The sequence below is a fragment of the Triturus cristatus genome, chromosome 7 (assembly GCF_964204655.1).
Source record: "Triturus cristatus chromosome 7, aTriCri1.1, whole genome shotgun sequence".
Lineage (NCBI taxonomy): Eukaryota > Metazoa > Chordata > Amphibia > Caudata > Salamandridae > Triturus > Triturus cristatus.
In genome coordinates, this window is record NC_140590.1 from 789,308,979 (window position 1) to 789,329,096 (window position 20,118).

General features: G+C 45.0%; 1 protein-coding gene across 3 annotated transcripts in view; it reads right to left on the reverse strand.

Annotated features, from left to right (window-relative positions):
* The window catches only part of SGCD (sarcoglycan delta), a 941,570-nt gene that overhangs the window by 828,622 nt on the left and 92,830 nt on the right, over window positions 1-20,118 (reverse strand). Inside the window, exon 1 of one of the 3 annotated variants that reach the window (XM_085617617.1) lies at window positions 18,066-18,221. The exons of the other annotated variants lie outside the window; for them this stretch is intronic. The gene's annotated coding sequence lies outside the window, so the exon portion shown is untranslated. Of the gene's footprint in view, window positions 1-18,065; window positions 18,222-20,118 lie in introns of those variants that run through there. 3 annotated transcript variants of the gene reach the window in all.

Genomic DNA, 20,118 nt, shown 5'->3' on the forward strand with positions numbered 1-20,118 from the left:
TATATATATATATATATATATTCACTGAAAAAATCATAGGTTTCACACACGTTATAGTTAGGAATTAGCATTTAAAAAACCTTGCTAATTCAATGAAAAAACCATAGGTTTCACACATGTTATAGTTAGCTGGAAATTTTACTGATAAAAAACCAATGAAATTCCCCCGTTATAGTTACTGTAGGCAACTATAACTCACGCGACCGCAATCCTCTGCTGATGCTAATACTGTATTTAGACACTTATTTGCCCATGTCTTCTTCCATTAAATTTTAGCTATACATATATTACAAATATTTTTTTTTCATAAAGACACATATGTCATCAGCAGAGGATTGCGGTCGCGTGAGTTATAGTTGCCTACAGTAACTATAACGGGGGAATTTCATTGGTTTTTTATCAGTAAAATTTCCAGCTAACTATAACATGTGTGAAACCTATGGTTTTTTCATTGAATTAGCAAGGTTTTTTAAATGCTAATTCCTAACTATAACGTGTGTGAAACCTATGGTTTTTTCAGTGAATTTGTACGGTTTTTTAAATGCTAAGTTACTTTACGCCATTCGTGGCGTGCACGCCCACTTAACGCAGTTTGTTCCGTGCGCGCACGGTGCGCTTCGCGCACCGTGCGCGCACAGTGAGCACGCGGTGCGCTTCGCGCACCGTGCGCCCACTTTACGCAGTTAGTGCCGTACACGCAAGGTGGGCACACAGTGCGCTACGCGCACCGCGTGCCCACGTTACGCACCGTGCGCACATGGAGGACATATTATGCGCTTCCTTGTGATAGGTAATCTGTTAAATTTAATTTGTAAGTGATGACAATAATATGCCATGCACAGAGAGTGTTTTTTTTTTTTAATTTAAATTTTTAGCGTAAGCGCACCGTACGCGTACGGTAAGCGTAATCGGCGAAATTTTCAAAAAATAAAAATTTACCGTTTTTGGCCTTGGGGGATCTTTGAGGACTCAACTAACATGGCTATGTGCATGGGCGCTGTCTAAACAGCCCCTTTATATGTTTTTTGCCTTTGTTTACAGCCCCCCCCCTCAGAGTGCGAGAGAGAAAATGGCGGCCGCCGCTTCCTGGTTTCGACCGATTCGAATGTTTACTTAGATGTAACAGCCAATCAGAATCGCGCTCGCGCACGCCACCGTACGCGTACGGTAAGCTTACGGTAAGCGTACCGTAAGCTGGCTCAGATATATATATTGATTTAAAGGCTATTTTCTCAGAATCTACTGAACAGATTTACACCAAACCTACAAAAGGCACTTCCTTGACCTGAGGACTACCTCTCTGCCAAATTTCTAGTAATTCTGTTCAGCCGTTCGGGCTGTAGCCCTGTCTAAAGGTCCTATGGAAAAATGCATGGGAAAAACGCGTTTTGGGACCCCCCTTTTATCTCAGCCCCCGCTTGACGAATCCCCCCGAGACTTTCAGGGTAGGAGCGTAGCGTAGCGCCCCACCTATTTTGAGAAATTCGCGAGGATTCGTCGACCGGCGCCAAAGTTATTCAAAATAGAATGTTGCGGATTTCCTATGGAAACAGGGTCCTAACTATAACTACCTACTGGCGACCGCCAGTAGGTAATATATATATATATATAATATAAGACGCTGGCAGAGACCTCTTCAATGTGCTCAGGCTTATAGGAACCAACAGGAGTCCGGAATAAGTGCAGGCATCAATTTATTTGGCAAAAAATATAAATCCATTGCATTCATCGGACATAATGTCCGCCATGACGCGTTTCGCTCGCCTCCGCGAGCTTGATCACATGACGCACTCGGGGACAGCCATAGTTAAATCCAAGCACATGCACAAGTTTCTTTAGAAACAAGACTTACTGTGTGCATAAAACTAAACAACAGACTTCAAAACACATGGTAACAAGCCTTGAAACTACCGACAGTACAAATACTTCAAAAAAGTGACAGATAAGTATGGATATGCAAATCAGAAAACAATAATAATTACTGTTTGAAACCATATAAAGTCAAATACTTATTTGCTGCTGACACATAAAAAATATTGAATATCGCAATTTGAATACCATTCATGTAATAGAGAGTCTAATCATAAATATAATAAAAACAGCGATATTACTGTTATAAGTGCAAAAATGCAAGTGCAAAGTGTCATAATTATTGTGCATCTACTGCTTAGTCATTAGCAAGTGCAAATAATCAAAGGAGCATAAGTATGATCACAATGAGTAATGACAAATAGCAGTTAAACTAAACTATATAGCAGCGAACGTCTCTTCAGAAAAATTCTGATTGGAATTCTAAAACAATGTGCAAATAGGCATGTAGAAACAACGACTAAGTCTCATTTATATCACAGATAGCAGTCATATAATAGTATGGCAGTTGATATACTATATACATTAGTGCAATATAGCGCAGAATGTGGAAGGTAAACAGTACCAATCTAAATCTAATGTGCAAAGGTAGTTATAATAGCAGCAATGTGAAAAGTAAACCAATGAAAAAGCTGTCAGGTCTATCAAGTGGCATGGAATACCAAGAAGTCAAAAATAGTGATAAAGTGCAGTGTGCCAAAAGTAATAAAAAGCTTATAGCTTAAAAATTTGTTAAATGAGGCAGTTGGTAAAATTTGTTCAAGCCTGATCAAATTTGCGGAGGTAGATACTTAGAACATAGCAAAAGTACTCAATAAAATGTACAAATTTTATAGGGTTGATAGATAAATAAAAGTGACACAGATAGCACCAATTAGCTATTACATGTGTTATAAAAGACTGAGACATGAAGGGCATATTTAAGTCACTACTAACACAGAGAAGGGCAGGGCATAGATCCAACAAGGAGAACTGAGACAGAGTAAATTACAGAAAATTATGTAAGTCCTCACTATTATTGAGACAGTTAGGCATCTTAGTGTCAAGGGACATGATAAAATGAGTCTGTAATTGGCGAAGGGTTTTTTCACGGTTACCTCCTCTCACAGAATTAGGGACAGACCCTAAGACAGTGTATTCTAGATCCTTTAGTTTGTTGTCATGGACCATTTTAAAATGCCTCGCCACCGGATAGTTGGGATCCGAATTAACGATAGCCGTGACATGTTGTAAAATACGCTTATGTACAGGGAGCTTAGTGCTTCCGATGTACTCAAGACCACAAGTACAGCGCAATTTATAAATCGCAAACTCCGTGCGGCAAGTAAGATAGTCCCGAATAGGAACTTTCTTGTTATCAAATGCCGTAGTGTAGTCAGTGCTATTGATTGCAAAAGTACAGGCTCAACATGAATTGCATTTGTGAAAGCCTTTTTTAGTCAACCAGATTTTTTTAGGGGTGACTTCAGGACTAGATTTAACAAGGGCGTCCCTCATAGAGGGTGCCCGTCTAAAAGTAATCGCAGGAAGTTCTGGCAAAATAGGTTTGAGTGTCATGTCGGTAAGTACTATAGGCCACTGAGTATAAATCATCTTGCGGATCTGTTTATCTTGCTGACTGTATGTGGTGACAAATCTAATGTTAGTTAGAGCTGTCTCACTGTTCAGTTGGGCAAAAGGTGTCACTTGTGCTTTTTTAACAATTAAAAGATCAACCCTAGGTAACAGATTGGCTTTAGTGAGTGCAGAGTTCAAGATTGTTCTAGAGTAACCTCGATTGAGGAAACGAGCAAAGGCTTCCGATTGACAGGTCTGACATTCTGATTCATCACTACAAATACGGCGAATCCGAAGGAATTCGCCGTAGGGAACACTCCGAATAGTGTGATGGGGATGGGCACTATCCGCATGTAAAATGGAGTTCCCTGCAGTAGTTTTCCGGTGTAATCTAGTATGAAGTTTACCATTGCTAACATATAGAGACAGGTCAAGAAATTCAACTTTGGCATCATCAATGGTTGCAGTAAATTTGAGATTTAAATCATTTACATTGATGGAGTCAACAAATTGTTGCGCACTCTGTCTATCACCCTTCCAAATCATACATATATCATCGATATAACGCCAGAAGTACATCACATTGTTAGTCCATGTGGCTTGGTGGTTGGACCTAAGGACATGCTCCTTCCACCAGCCCACATGTAAACATGAGTAGCTGGGGGAGAAACATGCCCCCATAGCCACACCTCTCAACTGCTGATATACCTCTGTACCAAACAAAAAGAAATTATTGCAAAGGCATAGTTCAATCATCTTTAGCAGCATTGTGTTGTGATCACACATACTAATATCCCTTTGCAAAAGGAAATATTGCACCGCTGCTAGGCCATCTGAATGATTGATACTAGTGTATAAGGATTCGATATCCATAACAACTAGTAAGTAATCTGTCTGCCACAATATGTTCTTAATTTTGTTAAGAAAATCAGGGGTATCTTTGACAAATGAAGGAAGGGCAAAAACAATATATTGTAGATTGAAGAGGAATTAATTCCTCAACTTAAAACGCACCACAGGACGAGTTTGCACAATGGTGAAGAAAGGGGGCAGGGCCTGAGGTGACATGTCTGCAAACACGCCCTGTGGTGCGTTTTAAGTTGGAAAATTAACTCCTCCTCAATCCCGAGGGTCCCTAGGGGCCAACTAGCCCACCAGGTACCTCCAGTATGCGCCAGAGAGCTGCGTTGCAGAGAGGTGTTCAGAGGCCACGCCCCTTTTTACAACACTCTGCAACGTAGCTCCGTGGCGCTTACTGGAGGTACCTGGTGGGCTAGTTGGCCCCCAGGGACCCTCAGGATTGAAGAGGAATTAATTCCTGAATTTAAAATGCGCCACAGGGCGTGTTTGCACACATATCACCTCAGGCCCCGCCCCCTCCTTTCACCACTGTGCAAACGCGTACCGTGGCACATTTTAAGTTGGGGAATTAACTCCCCTTGAATCCTGAGGGTCACTGGGGTGCAACTAGCCCACCAGCTACCTCCATTAAGCGCCACAGAGCTACGTTGCAGAGAGGTGTAAAAAGGGGTGTGGCCACAGAACACCCCTCTGCAACGCAGCCCCCTGGTGCATACTGGAGGTTCCTGGTGGGCTAGTTGGCCCCCAGGGACCCCCAGTATTCAAGGGGAATTAGTTCCCCCTCTCCAAACGCGCCAGGGGGTGCGTTTGCATAGTGGGATGTCTTTTTTTTTACCATTGTTTTTTTAAGAAGGGGGGCCCCCCTTCTTTTCTTATTTTTTTGGTCCTGGGGACCCCATCCCCCTAATTTGGAAGGGGGCCGCGTGGCCCTCCTCCCAAGGCCTTAATCGGCCCCGGGGTCCCCATCCCCCGGGGCATGACCGTTATTTTTATTTTTTTATATTTTGGAGGGGGGCTGCGGTGCCCCCCTCCCCAGGCCACTTATGGCCCAGGGGACCCCATCCCCCGGGGCTGGCCTTTTTTAATTTTTAATTTTATTTTGGTGAGGGGGGCCGCATGGCCCCCTCCCGGGTCACTTATGGTCCCGGGGACCCCATCCCCCGGGGCCTGGCCTCTCGTTGGGGACCGTGGGGGGGTCCCCAATCCCACCACGATCCCAGCCGGCTCCCCACCTCCTGCGGGAGCTGGCTTTGCTTTTCCACATGGGGAGCTGCTAAGATGCAGCTCACCGTGTGGAAAAGCAATTTGAAAGAGAGAGCAGGGAAACCTGCTCTCTCTTTCAAAATGCAAACCAAGTTTGCTATGGCAGGGCAGGAGCCGCAAGGCTCCCGCCCTGCCATAGCAAACTACAGTGTCCCGGGGGTGGGCACCCCCGGACACTGCAGGAGCTGGCCCTGGGGGGTGGCGGTCCCCATGGCCACGACAAGGCACCAGGAAGGGGGCCGCGGCCCCCCTCCCACATTCTACAAAGCCCCGGGAGGTGTTGGTCCCCGGGGCTGGGGGGTCAGTCACAGACCCCCCAATTTAAATATTTAGAGCCCTGGGGAGGTGGCAGTCACTGGGGCGTGTGGGGGGCATCAGCCCCCCACACAGGGTATTTTTTTGGCATCATTTCAACTTATTTATGTTAACTTACAGCCCAACCCTCATTTGTAACTCAACTCAACTAGTAGTGTTCTCTTCCTCTTGTGTTTCGCTTGGCTATGTCCTTAAATACATGTCCTTGTTCATAGAATAAAACATTTAATTGGACATAATATAAAGCCACTCCTACATTGCATATCTATTTGCAGTTATACCTCTTAATGTCATAAAACCTTTGTCATCACCTGTATACCTTTCCAAATATTCACAGGTACACTTGGCTCTCTTAGATGCTCATTGTCCCATAACACTAGGGGATAAACACAGAGCAATGCTCTTCTCTCCTCCCATGATAGCCCTGGTTGAGTTGCCTCATATTCTGGGCATGTGGTTGGTAGAACCTCACGAGATAACAGGGTGCACTGTCTCACACAACAATCTAAGATTTTACACACAAATGGTCATCTGATAATCAACTTTACTAAACCCACCTTAAAGTCTGACCTTACATTCACATTTAATATGATTCCTACACGGCCCCTTGTACATGTAGCGTTTGGATGCAGATTTATTGTCAGACCCAAAGAAGCCCACCTGATTCCTTTCAATGTCCGTCTGATGCTCTGTATATCAATGTCTACCTAATATTCTGTCCATTGATGGTCTCATATTCCACCTTTCAAAATCATTCGGCTATTCCAGTTTTCGATATTCATCTCCAATAGTACCTTTAAATGTCCATCTTCTATTTTACTTTTCAATGTCCATCTGCTACTTAACCCTGATATTCTTCTACTATTCAGTGTTTTAATGTTCGGCTTCTTTTCCACTCTACATGGTCTATCTACTATGCCACTCTCATATATCAATCTATGTTTCCGTGATTCTGTGCTCACGTAAAATTGCATCCTTTGACACCTGTCTGATATTCCATCTTTCTGCATCCCTTTTATGTTCCAGTCATTTATGCAATGTCCTTCAGTATAGTTTTATTTTCCTCTTTTAATACCTATTAGCATTTGATTTCTTTGTGGTCCATCAGCTATTTTGCACTTTGGCATCCACCCTCTATATCATGTTATGTTAAGGGCATTTCCAGATCACATTCACACAAATCGTACGGTTCTGAAGCACATTTGGAATCTGATTGCCCTTTCTGATTCTGGCATTTTTATTGGTCAGAATCAAATATGGAGGAAACGTCTATGCCCTCAGTCAAATTATTGGTGACCCCACCCCTCACAAGGCAAGAGCCCATGAAATGACAGCCTGAGACAAAAATCTTGTTTTCTGTATATAAATATCACAATCTCACACAATATTTATTCTGCAAGATGAAATAAAAGTATCATGCATTTGAATCAGGCCGTTTGCGATTGGTAAAATGCATTTTGGTATGTATAAATTCCAATTTGCGATTCGGTAATATGTTACTGAATCGCAATTTGGAATTGCGAATACTTACCGATTCGGAATTAGGAAGGGGCATGCTTAGGGTGTCCCTTTCTAAAACCGAATTGCAGTGATATGAAAGAATGTTTTGCAATCGAAATGCAGTTGTCAAATATTTGCATTTTACCACCTACTTTAAGTAGGTGGTAACCCATTCGCAAATGGGAAAGGGACCCCTTCCTCTTTCAGAATGGTAGCCCTAAAAAAAATTCAGAGCAGGCAGTGATCCCACGGACTACTGCTTGCTCTTACAAAATTACAAGAAAACGTGTAAGTTTTTCTTTTTGAAATGCAACCCATTTTCCTTTTTAGGAAAACAGGCTACAAAATAATTGCTTTATTTAAAGTAATCACGGACTTGGTGGTCGCTGATTTTAGCGATTCCTAATGGGTTGAAAATTGCGACCTACCTCGTTAATATTCATGATGTAGGTCGATTTGCGACCCACTAAGAATCACTAATTGAAAGCCATGAAGTTTCTTATATTAAGGAATAGCGATTACCTATTAGCGATTCACAGAGAATCCCAATTAGGTAATGACCATTTCCAATAATGACACATACAGCCCTATATGAACTAAAAACACAGCACAGCCTTCCTATTCACATGGCTGTGACATGGTGTCCCTGTAAAACATGGTAGGCAAGATATCGAGTTACCTACAACTCAAAACATCCCTGTGTATCAACACATTCTGCGAGCTCATGGGTTTGCCCTTCCACCCAGTACCCCTGGCATCTCCCCCTTCTGAGGGACTCCTAAGGTGGCCTCGACAGAGCTTAACCCAGAAGAAGCAAATTAAACATAACAAAACCTTGTAAAGCTGCCCAATATTAGACATGTATACAGTTTTCTGTGGTGTAAGCACTTCTTACAGGGAATGACTGGGAGGAGAAACAAGCAGTCTCACGGGTTGTGGATCCTGCCTATGTTGCAGGGCTGCTCTCGAAGACGGGAGGCAGCGGTGCTTGGGGAGAGGAAGGCAGAAACAAAGAATCAGGGCTCTACCTCGCTGCATCTTTGGTTGCCGCTGCCTCCTGGCCACGCCCATGTCGCGCGATTGCCCACAGTACTAGGCGAGTACTGGAGGACTGACAAGATGGTGGGTCATGTCCAACGTAGGGGCATCTTTGTTGGGCCGGTCCAGCTGGTCCTGGCGTGCCCTCCATAGTTTCTGAGCCTCAGGACAGTGTTCTGTTGATCTTGTATTCACATTATGTCGATGCGAGAGCAGATTGTACCGTTGGAGTAGAATACTTGGATGTTTGGCTATGGATTTTATTGGATAATGGCTGCTAGATCCTGGTTCCTGGTATTGATTTGTGCGGGGTGTTGCATGCATTGATGCTTTTGCCAGGGCCACCATCATTAATGTCGTTCAGCTGGGGTGCCTGTCTTCCGGGTTCCCCTTACTTTCCGTTGCTCGATGCGCATTAGATATTGCACCATTTGTGTCTATTTGATGTCTATGTTTGATATATCTTCCAGGGATATTGAGCTATTACTGCTCACAGGCGGCCTTGGCCTCTCGGCCTCCGTCAGGGAGGCTCTTCTGTGATTGGACAGGCTTGCCTGGCACGTGGTCGCGACCTGCCTCATTTACTTTTTGGCAGTCACCGGCTTGACGATGAATATATTTCTGTAGAAGAGGTGAGCAGTTCCTCACTCTGAAGAAATAAAAAGAGACACTTGAGTTTGTAGGACTCTCCCCCCTCTTTACGGCCCCCGTTCTGGTTGTTTTCTGCCTTGTATTAAACAAGGGAGCAATTTATGGCCCGCGCTGTGCAGATGATGCGCGCAGCTCATTGGTGCTTGGCGTTTAATGTTCTGGCTCGCGGAGCCTTTACAGGGTGGCGGCATGTGCTGCCCGCACTTTATAGGCCCTGCCAGTTCCAGGCCTCGGTTTACGGGCTCGGCTTGCCTCTTTAATCTCACCCAATTTTCATGTTCTAAATCATCGGGTATAAACATGTCCAGCTGGGGGAGAGGTTGGTGGAGGGGGCGAATAATTGTCTGAGCTGTGCTTTGCGAGGGCAAAGGGCAGGACAAACATCACGGGCACTGTCTGAACACGCCAGGAACCAGGCCTGCACACAGGCACGGATTTTAGGGCCCCCTGATCCTACTGGCAATTTTCATTATCTGTGCCAGAGTGACAGTGCATGTGTGCCAGTGTGTGTGTGTGTGTGTGTGTGTGTGTGTGTGTGCTTGGCTGACCGGCATCGCCTCAGTCTGTCTGCGGCGGATCGCAGTTCTGCATATCAATACCAGAGTAGGAGAACATGCTTGTCAGTGAGACTGTGCATGCATGATGTATGTGTGTGCATTTGTGACTGTGTGTTTGTGTGGCTGTCTAGCATTACCATAGTCAGGCTCCTCTGTTTGTTATTCTGGTTGTCTCTGCCAGAGTGACTGCGTGGGTGCCAGTTTGTGTGTGTCTGTGTGTGTCTGTGTGTATGTGTGTGTGTGTGTGTGTGTGTGTGTGTGTGTTCCTCATGGTGTTTTAGTCTCTGTGCTCCTGTTTGTATTTTTGCCAGTGTGCGTGGGAGTGGTGCCTCCAGGTCGGTGTCTCCTTTTTTGGGAAACTAGCTGCTCACCTATCACTCTATCATCCTTACGCATCCCTATCTTGCTGCATCCTAGTTCATCCTCACCGCCAAAAGTATCAAGAGAACTTTTATCTTCATTAATATGTCCCCAGCAGCAGAGGCAGCGACCAACCAGCACGGTGGCCAAAGTCAAACTGCCAAGGCGCTTGAAGTATAACATTCCAGAAAGGAAACCTAGAACGCGAGGCTCGTGCAGATGATGTACAACTTGAGAACAAGCAGTAAACTTTACATTACAAATAAAACAAATAAAACTCACATTACAACAACATCCAACTTAGTTCCAACCCACATTAAAAGTCAAGGCAACACCCCAAAATCGTCATCTCCACAATGACCAACATTAGCCATCATCCACCCCAACCCCTGGACTGGAACAGCAAAGACCTGCCATATTTCAGAGCAGCAGGCCAACCAACACCCTGTTTACATCAGATCCACTAATTCATAGACTTCCCCTTTTGAGATCCTAGGGTTCTGATAAAAGAATGATAAGTGAACCTGTATATGGAAGACAGGCATGCTTAGCTGTACAAGCAGGATTTAGCAACTAGCAGTTCACCACTCATTAGATCTGTTCATAATCTAGTCAAGAACAAGATGGGCCAGTCTCATACATATGGAGCCTGTGGGATCTATGTTTTTTTGTTGCATTCTTGTATCTTGCCTTGTTGGTATAGTGAGGGTCATTTAGGGAGGATAGCCGGCCATAGAGAATGGCCAGTCACCAAGGAGCACAAACCTACATGTCTTGCAGCACCTTTGGACTTAAAATGTGCTGCTCTGCCTCAGGATCTAGCAAAGGGTCGCATTCAAAGCTACCAGCCTTCTTCGTAAATCCCTGATAACAGTAATCCTAACCTTGTAGGGGCCCTGCAGCCATCTTGTCAACCGACCCGTCACCTCCCAAAGTAGACTCTTGCTCCAGCTAGTCAGACACAACAGTTCGAGGGGGAGTAAGGAACCATAAGAAAGGCTCTATCCTATGAGATCCCTCGCCACAGATCCCTACCATGAGGCCCAGGGACTTCCCCGCAATAGTGCATGCAAAGTATTGCACGATAACACATATTGCAATCCCTACATCAACCTCAATTGCAAGGTAAGCATAGATTGGTCGGTGTGGAGCTGAGAAGTGCACCTCTACCTGTACCGTAAGAATGCAACGGGAGAATGTAGAGGATGCAATATTTGTGTAGGATGCGATTAAGGACCTCAACCTAGAGTAGGACACCGAGGCAAACCAAGGCAAATACCACAAAGGACTGAAAACGTAACTTTCTGACACGCATATGGTATAGAGTAGACTGACCCTAAAATTCTGGACAGCCGCTGCAGTTAAGAGTGGTGGGGCCGGCTGTGGGGGATTTCGAGAGACGACCACAAAGAAAGATTAATTATTTATTTATTTTCCCTTGTGGTTGTCTCTCGTAATCCCCCCCCAGCCGGGCCCCCCACCCCACCGCTCTTACCTGCAGTGGCCGCGGCTGATGAGACAGTGAGTCACTGGTGTCGTCGGAAGGATTGTTTAATTGTTACATAACCTTTCAAACAGGCACTGGATGGACTGGATTGTTCAGAGAGAATGGCTTTAGATAGGTCCTAACCTTTCACTGCTTGGACAGATTGGATGAAGGAATGTTGCAAGCAAACATAGCATTTTTACTTTAATCTCCATGGGCAATGGATGGCTCAAAAATATTCAAGGACCCATAGTATTTCCCTGCTATGTCTTCAAGGATTAGTACAGAGCTAAATACCCTTTCACTTCCGAACATAGGAACCAGTGAAGGTGCACAAAATGTTTTAGATCCAACACTGGACGCATCATAGGTTAGCTGCGGGGACGCACAACCTTTTACTTTCACTCTGAACGGGTCAAGGCACTAGGACAGCGACACATTACATTTCGTTTCTTGGCAGACTTAGTAGCTTCGGGTGTGGTCACGGTGCAAGGATACACGGTCTTGCGCATGAGCCCTGAGCTCCAGCATAAGTCCATAGTTGCATCTGCAATCCATACTTTCTGCATTACAGCAACACATCTATTCGGCTGTCTTCCTCAGTGCTGTGCTGGTGTCGGGACATGTGCCCAGAGGGTGTTCCATGACCATTCCTTTCCTGAACAGCTGCAGCAGTGACCCAGGAAATGGCAGCACTTAGCCATCCAGGAGAGGGCGCTATCTTTTGATGACTATGTCACTCTGTATGAGAAGGGCTGGACCGGGCCGTGCCTGCAGCATTTCGCTCCTGCAGAGCTTATAATATAGGCACTCGATTTATTAGTTGAATGCCCCAATGGCGCTCTCAATGCTGCATTGTGTACAGAATCTTTCAGCCCTGTGTCTCCCCCTGCTGGTTGTAGGGCATTATCACCAACGTCACCAGTGAATAGCTGATGTCACTGGTTGGGTGAGAAACAGGGAGTCACAAGTGATTAAAGCGTGCATGCATGGTGTAGTGTGTGTCTGCAAGTGCGACTCAATGAGTAAGACACAGCTACTATACCTGGGTTTTAAGATCTCTCACATCGGAGCACGCCAGGTCAAAGCCAAGACAATCGTTTTGAACCCCTCTTGGTGCTGCAATTCGTCTAGATGCTCAGGGTTCAGTTTTGCATCCCTTCTAGCCGCTATCCAAGACTAAACCTAAGGGACCCCTCTATGATGGTGAGGTGTGTGCATTATCGTGCTGCGGTATAATAATGCTGCAGATGTTTTTTATGATATTTCCAACTTATTTAACATTGTTAACTTGTTCGTAAATATGTGCCTTCTGGTCTGTTTTATTTAGGATGATCGCATGTTTTAGTTTGCACGTTTCAATGTTAAGTTTGTTTCTTTAGTAATCGCTATGTGGGTGTTTATTTCTCATTGGAACAGTGGCAGCTCGCAAAGGTAACTCTGTGGGGCGGTGAGTCGGGCGGGGCTTGGTGGGAGGGTAGTGGAGTCTGACATACGATGGCAAAGGTGAGCGTAAATAAATAAATACATATCTGCTGTGGTATGTCGGACTCCACTACACCCCCACCCAGAACCGCCCCGCCTCACCGCCACACAGCATTACCTTTTGGTGCCCCCACTGCATTGGAAAGGTCTGAAAAATGAGCTTCTAGAACAATTTTGGATCCGTTTATTTTTGTAGTCTATTTGTCAGAATGTGATTTAAGTGCTAATACACTGGTGTGAGGCTGGTGATGAATGTTCTTGCTTGATTCACCTGGAGTAGTTAGTAGTAGTAATTTGAGGTAGTCTAGATGTGTGTGCAGATTTGTGAGGTGTGTCTTTGCACATGGGAGCTGTGGCGTAGTAGCAATCTCTAAAGTGAAAATAAACGAGTGCCTTTGAACATTGTGTGTTTCCTTCAATATTACCAAGTGAGTCAATAATTGCAGGTCACTGAGGTGGCAGAAATAATTACAACTTAACAAACACCACTTTTCGAAGGCAGAGCAGCTGAATAATTTCCTTTTGTCCCTTTGTCGGAGTTTTGAGCTCTGTGTATGGGCACATGGAAGTGAACAAAGGCCCACCGTTGTCAGGTGAAAAAGGCACAACCGGATGTCCCCAGAGTCCGCTGCAGTAAAAGCTGGACATTCAACGCACAGCAAAGGCCCCTGATGGAGCACTTTACAAAAGGTGATCAGCAGGAAGGGAGGATTTTTGGAGACAACCGATTTCATGTTCGCACCACAGGTCCAGATGAACATTATAAAGACCTTTTCTTTATCCCTGTTTTACTGGCATTCACCTCACTCCTGCGTTCTGTCACCCTCACACCTATAGGGTTCCAGTAGGATTCTTCATTGGTCTTTCCTTCAGCTCCCTGCCCCAAGCACGGCTTTGGCACATCATTCGAGCGACCAATAACATCTATTACAATTGTCCAAGCGTTTGTCTTTCTCCATAGCCCTCAAGCACTCGGAGGTGGTTTACAGTGTCATGCAGGTGCTACACTAGGCCATAAATAAATACGCATGAACAGATTGGTCATTTCAAAGTACATTAAGCTCTGAACAAAGCTAGTCTTTCTGAAAGGATAGTGATATACCGCGTAGAGACACACACACACAATTTTACAATTTTCTGGTTATACTGAATAAGCAGCTACCTACGTCATTTTTTTTTTGCAGAGTTTTATATAGCGCAAACTTGACCCGAATCCAATCAGGTATCAGAGCGCTATACATAGCACCAGTTACGTTACATGAGGACACACATTCATTTTTTGTTAGGCACGGGGCGATTAAGTGATTTGCCCAGAATCACAGGATGTTCAGCGTCATTACCGAGACTCGAACCCTAGCCGTTAGGCCAACTCCTCTCCCCAAAAGTCATTATCATATGAAATCTTTTTATTGATGTCATAACTACAATTTCACAATTGCTTTATTAACCTTCTTGCTTACTCAAATTTTCTGGACAAGACACAATTTGGCCACTCTTTTTTCAATATTTTCCCAGGGGGGAGAAGCCACCCGACCCCCTTATGACAGTCTGGCTCTCTCGCTACACTAGCTCGCCCCAGGGCACGCATCAGAAACTTTTACGTCCTACAACTTTCACATGTCACCAGCCGCCACTGCTTGACTGAGCCTTTCCTATAGCATCGCAATAACACAACTCGGACTGCTTTTCCCTGTGCCCATGACGAACTTTCCTCTTCTCGAAGGTCACAGTACTAAACAATGTACACTAAGTTATAATGAGCCATTCTGGGTGGGCAAAACATGATCAAAAGGCACCTAATCTTTCCCTCAGCGACGTAAAATACTGCATTGGCAGTGATGAGCAGACCTCAGAGGCAGAGGTCTCTCTGGCGTAATGCTCTCTCACAGCAGCACACAAGAGCCATGTATCCATCCTATCAGCAAAACAGCACGCGCAAGCCCATCCTGCCCACACGTTAACCTTTCACACATGGTGCCGCCGAACAATCCAAGGATGGGGAAAAAACACTGCCAGTTCCAGAAATGATAAGAAGGTATTGAAGTGGCTGCACGCTCAGCAGGAATCCTATCTGGAGCTGTCTCAGTGCTGTCACGGCTGCCGTTTGTCTCGCATTACCTACAATAATAGAGACCGTCCTTCAGCGTAACAAGGTGCCACCGCCAATACTGTCCGCAGCGCGAGACACGCCAGAGCAATGATTTCTTTATTTACAGGAGCAGCACGAGGCCGCGCTCGCGCCCACCGAGGAGCCCGCGGCCTGCAGCCGGCGGACGGATTTGTGAACCCATGCGTAAGCGCGTGCGCACTTCCCTTCACGCCCTTTCTAAAGCGGATCAGAACCCGCTCCACGCATCGGCTGCGCGCAACCGAGGCGTGAAAATTACACTACAGCCTTTTCAGTCCCCGCGACTGGAAAGCCAATATCACGGTCCATTCCACAGTGGAGATGGGGTGGACTCCGAAAGGTCACGCTGGCATTTACCAGGCTTTGAAGGCCTTTTTACCTGCGTTGCTCTCGGAGGACTGTGCCTTTACGGCTGTGGGACGTACGTGTTAAATACTGAAAATTGGCTAATGACCATTCACAGTGCACAAAGCAAACTGATTTGTCTCCAAACACTCAAGTAATAGGTATTATTGCACAGGGGAATGGTACTCAATGCATCAGCCTCGGACCACTGAAAGTCTGAATCATCAAGTATTCAAACAGGTTGTGACTTGCTAGTTGCATACAGATCTCTGCAGCACACACTGTACCCGCTGAGCTATGTCAGCAGCACATTTTAAGTTACAATCATGGCGCACTGCAATTTAAGCACCATTTTTCACAATCCTTGGCTCTTTTTACTAGGCGTGGGCGGAATTTTCAATTGCACCGGCAGAAATGGAGGAATATTGGTAATTCTGCGTTCCTCTTGTAATGCGGAATTACTGGTAAAATTAAAATTCCGCTGTTTGGCCTGCAGAATAAAAAAGTATGCAGTGGTTTCTAAACCTTAGTAAGCACTGCATTTTCCACTTCGGCACCCTTGCATACTCCGAAGTGATTACAAGTTTAAATCACCGCAGAGTATGTTAGGGCCAGGTGCCGAGGTTTCTCAAGTTTATGATCCGCTACATACCACTTGGCGCCCTTGCATACTCTTCTGTGAAAAAACATAAATAACTGCAGCGTATGCAAGGGCGCCACGTGGTATTGGGCGGTGCTATTTTATTAGTGCAATATTCATCCTTGCATCCATTTTTGGATGTAAAGGTGTATTTTGCGCCAAGAAAATAGAGCCAAATGCCCACTCCACCCTGTCTGGAATTCAACAGAATCTGGCAGAATTGTAATTCAGCGTGATTCAGCGGAATCAAATATTGAGAATTCCACCCAACCCTACTTTTTACCTCGCACAAAATTTACAGACAACAAATATGTAAAAAAAAAAAATGCACATCACATGGTACAACTCATAGGTGTTTGTGTTGAATAACGAAGATATGCAGATTTTTTTGGGTAAAATCTCACAGTAGTCTTCCTTTGCAAACGAACTCATTTCTCTGTGAAGATGAGAGCTCCTCCTTCACGCGCACTACTGTCCACGTGATACCAGGAGTGTGATTAGGGTGGTGCAGGAGAGTCTGAGAAGGACTATGGAGTGTTCGCACAAGGGTTATGCAGCAGAGGGCCCTATTGAGAATACCAAGAACTGAATTAGGAAGGTGTCACACGGGGGCTAAGGGCCCTGGTGCAAGCAAAGAACATGACCCCCTGGCTCCAGTTGTGTAGTTAAAGACAGCCATAACTGGGATGCAGTGGGCCACTCACATCCGTGGACATCAGTGCCACTGCACCTACTGCACTAATGACTGCTAGACTCCTGGGAATCAGGGTCCCAAAAGAGCACGCATGCAACTTGACTCTTAGGCAGAAGATCGGAAGCCTACACCCGACGACTGACATTTGAATGACTGTGACTTTTACAGTAAGCGGCTAGAAACAGAGTCCCCTCTGGGCCCATCCAGCCTGAAAAACAATGGAATGAATGTTACATCATTTGCCGTTCAGTTTCCTCCTGAATGTCTGTGGGTTTGCCTCAGTGCTTCTAGACGTCTCAAGGTGTCACATCAGAGCACTTGTCCACAGTTTGAATTCCTGAGGTTTGTTAGGGTTCAGTATGAAGGACACACCCTTTCCCTTCCAGCCAGAACATCCAGGGTCGCCTCAGATCAGTCCCCAATGTTACCAGCAAGGATCGCAAATGCTGGAGAAGAGGTGTGCTCGAGGGATCATCTGTGGAGCACTGCAGCGCGCAGCCCCTTGAACCCTGGGGAGAGGAGCTGGCCTGACGGCTAGGGCAGTCGACCTTAAATCTGGGGGGGTCTCGGCAAGGACGCGCAACATCCTATGATTCTGGGGAAATCACTTAATCTCCCCGTTCCTAACAAAAATGAATGTGTCCTCGTGTAATGCAACTGGTGCTCGTGTAAAACGTTCTGATACCTGGTACCTTCGGGCCAAATTCGAGCTATATAAAACTGTGAGAGAAAAAAAAAACCTTTATCAAAAGATTTCACCCCAAAAATGAAGTCCGGTGTAGTGGTGGTACACAGGTTTTGTTTCTGGTAACAACTGCTTCTAAAAGTGCATAACATGCAAAAGAGCTTTATGCTACAATATGCTTATGAGATAAATGAGGGACACCCAATGTATATCCTGGAGCATTCCAACAGCAGCTGAGGGCAGTGTGCCAGTCTGCCTTCAGCAACACTGTTAGCGTAACCTTAAATCTCAGTATTTGGGGTGTGGCTCTTCACAAATTTAATGACTGCTTAGAAGAAAGTTACATGCTGTCTAAATCAGTTTTTAATGTAACTAGCACTTCGTTTGGTCTAATTCCAGCTATTGCATGGGGTGTTAGAGGCGGAGCTTGGAGCCATGCAGCATTCCCAGCCGGCCACGTACTTTGTGTTTTCAAGTTGTAACCTAGTCAAAGATGCAACAAAAAAAGATTCTTTCTCAAAAAGGATTCTGTCTTCTAATATGTAAATCTACATGATGATATCACATCACATCAGACAAGATCACAACAAACAACAGCACAATAAAAGTAATTACTTAAGAACGAAACTACCTGATTGGATGAGTCTTGAGTAGTTCAACTGCCCATGCTGAATTGGTCTTTGCTGAATTGCTCAGTCCTATGGCTCAAATTAAGTTATTTTTAATTGTGGTAGCTCGAGACTCGGGTTTTTTATCCTCTTGCTGTTCGCAGAACATCCAAAATGCCTGTTGCTTGGATCCTTGCAGCAATTACATACAGCACAGAAAGCAGTAAGGGGGTTTCCTATAGTACGTGGACAAGCTTTGCCCTGGGAAGAAAAGCTCGCGAGAAGATGGTGGGAGCCCTAACAATGGCGGCCCTGTATGCACAGCCACAATAGGACATTCCTTCTTCATTGGACTCCTTCCCACATGACCGCAAACGCCCCCAAAACAGGGTTGTGTTGGCATGGCCACAAAACAAAACAAAGTGCGTTTGTGCTGATGGGATGGGGAAGAGGAAGACACGTGGTCTGAAAATAACTCAAGCCAACGATATGAGCTCTGAGTGCGAAGTGTCGCCCGCGTCCTTTTCCTTTGACCTGCTACTGTTTAGGTCTGCCCGGCTCTGTATTTCATTGGTACATACGATAGTGTTATGATTTGCGGTGTTACCACTGCCAATAGTGTTATCAAAAGGCTTTATGATATGACAACTTGCAATAATTTTGGTGCATCTTGTTATCATCTGTAATGGTGGTCTCATAAGTCACTTTATCATCATTATTCATGATGTAGTGCCTCAACACAGCCCATTATACAATGAGTGATGAGGTACTTTGGCCTCAGTGACAGCATCCCAAAACTATCATGTAGACAAGTGTATGAGCACTGCTGGATCAAATGTTTGGATGACATATTTTGTTTAAGTTTTCCAAACGTTGGCCGGTCCTCTTTCATCAGCGGTCCTCCGATCCACCGCCAGACTGCAGTGCTGTTTGTGGTGCATTGGGTTCCATTTTGCTCTGTAGCGCAATTGTGTTGTCCTGAAATTAGAGGATACATCACTGACTCAGCGTAGAATATATTCAGTGGCCCAAGCAGATATGGCCAGGCCTTGTGGCCATCATCACAGTTAGAATCTCACACAAACTGTAATGGAGTTAGAAGGTCACCGCCCAGTCCTCGACTGAGCCAACAGATGCTCAGTTGGTGGTGGACACAATGTTTATGTCAGATGAGGTTTCTGTACACAATATTTTCACATACAGTGATCTCCATGGAATACTAACAAGGATGGGAGCACAGTGGGTTGCGTGGACGCATTTTATCATTGCTGCCTTTGTTGGTCTCAGTTTGTGAAAGTGCGCTCCACTCCTAACTACCACAGAGGTGGCACCATGTCCATGTATGGTGCTCAATGGAGGGTAGTAAAATATGTAATTAGACCCAGATTGTAAAATGAAGTAACATATTATGACATGAGGCTTTCACACTGTTTAATCACAACTCGAAATAAATTCAGACCTACTGCTTTAATTGGGATTCTCTCTGTTATTTTTATTCAGGTCGTTAATTATTCATATTCATGCTATTATGACATGTTACATATAATTCGTGGTGATATCACGAGTCTCTGTGTTACAGACCATGGTTTTAATTAATTCCTACTGCCGCTAAATGTGAACAGTGTCCCAGTCTTTATTTCTAAGGTTATTACAGTTTCTGACGTAAGCGAAGACTGGTAGTGCTCATCACAACTCTGGATATTACTCACTTTTCATCGCATTGTGAATGGGTCCATGTTGCATTGCGCTGTGATGAGCTTAGACTCTAATCGCTGACTCGGCGATATTTCATCTCAGAATGCTATAGTGACTTGCAGAGTTATCAAATCTCGTTTCATTGCTATGACCCCGGGATCTCAGCGCGTGGTGGTATTGGGACTTAGGGACCCTGGGGGCCAGTCCGACTCCTAGTGACATTAAGATGTGTTGTGTTATCCTAATGTGTGGGGTTGTTACAACACATAGATGTGTTTCGTGGTATCAGCAGTGTAAACCTGTCGATATTTATTGTGCTGATAAAATGCCCAGTAATATCGGAACAAGCAGGTTTTGGTGTGGAAGCGCGTTATTCCCCAA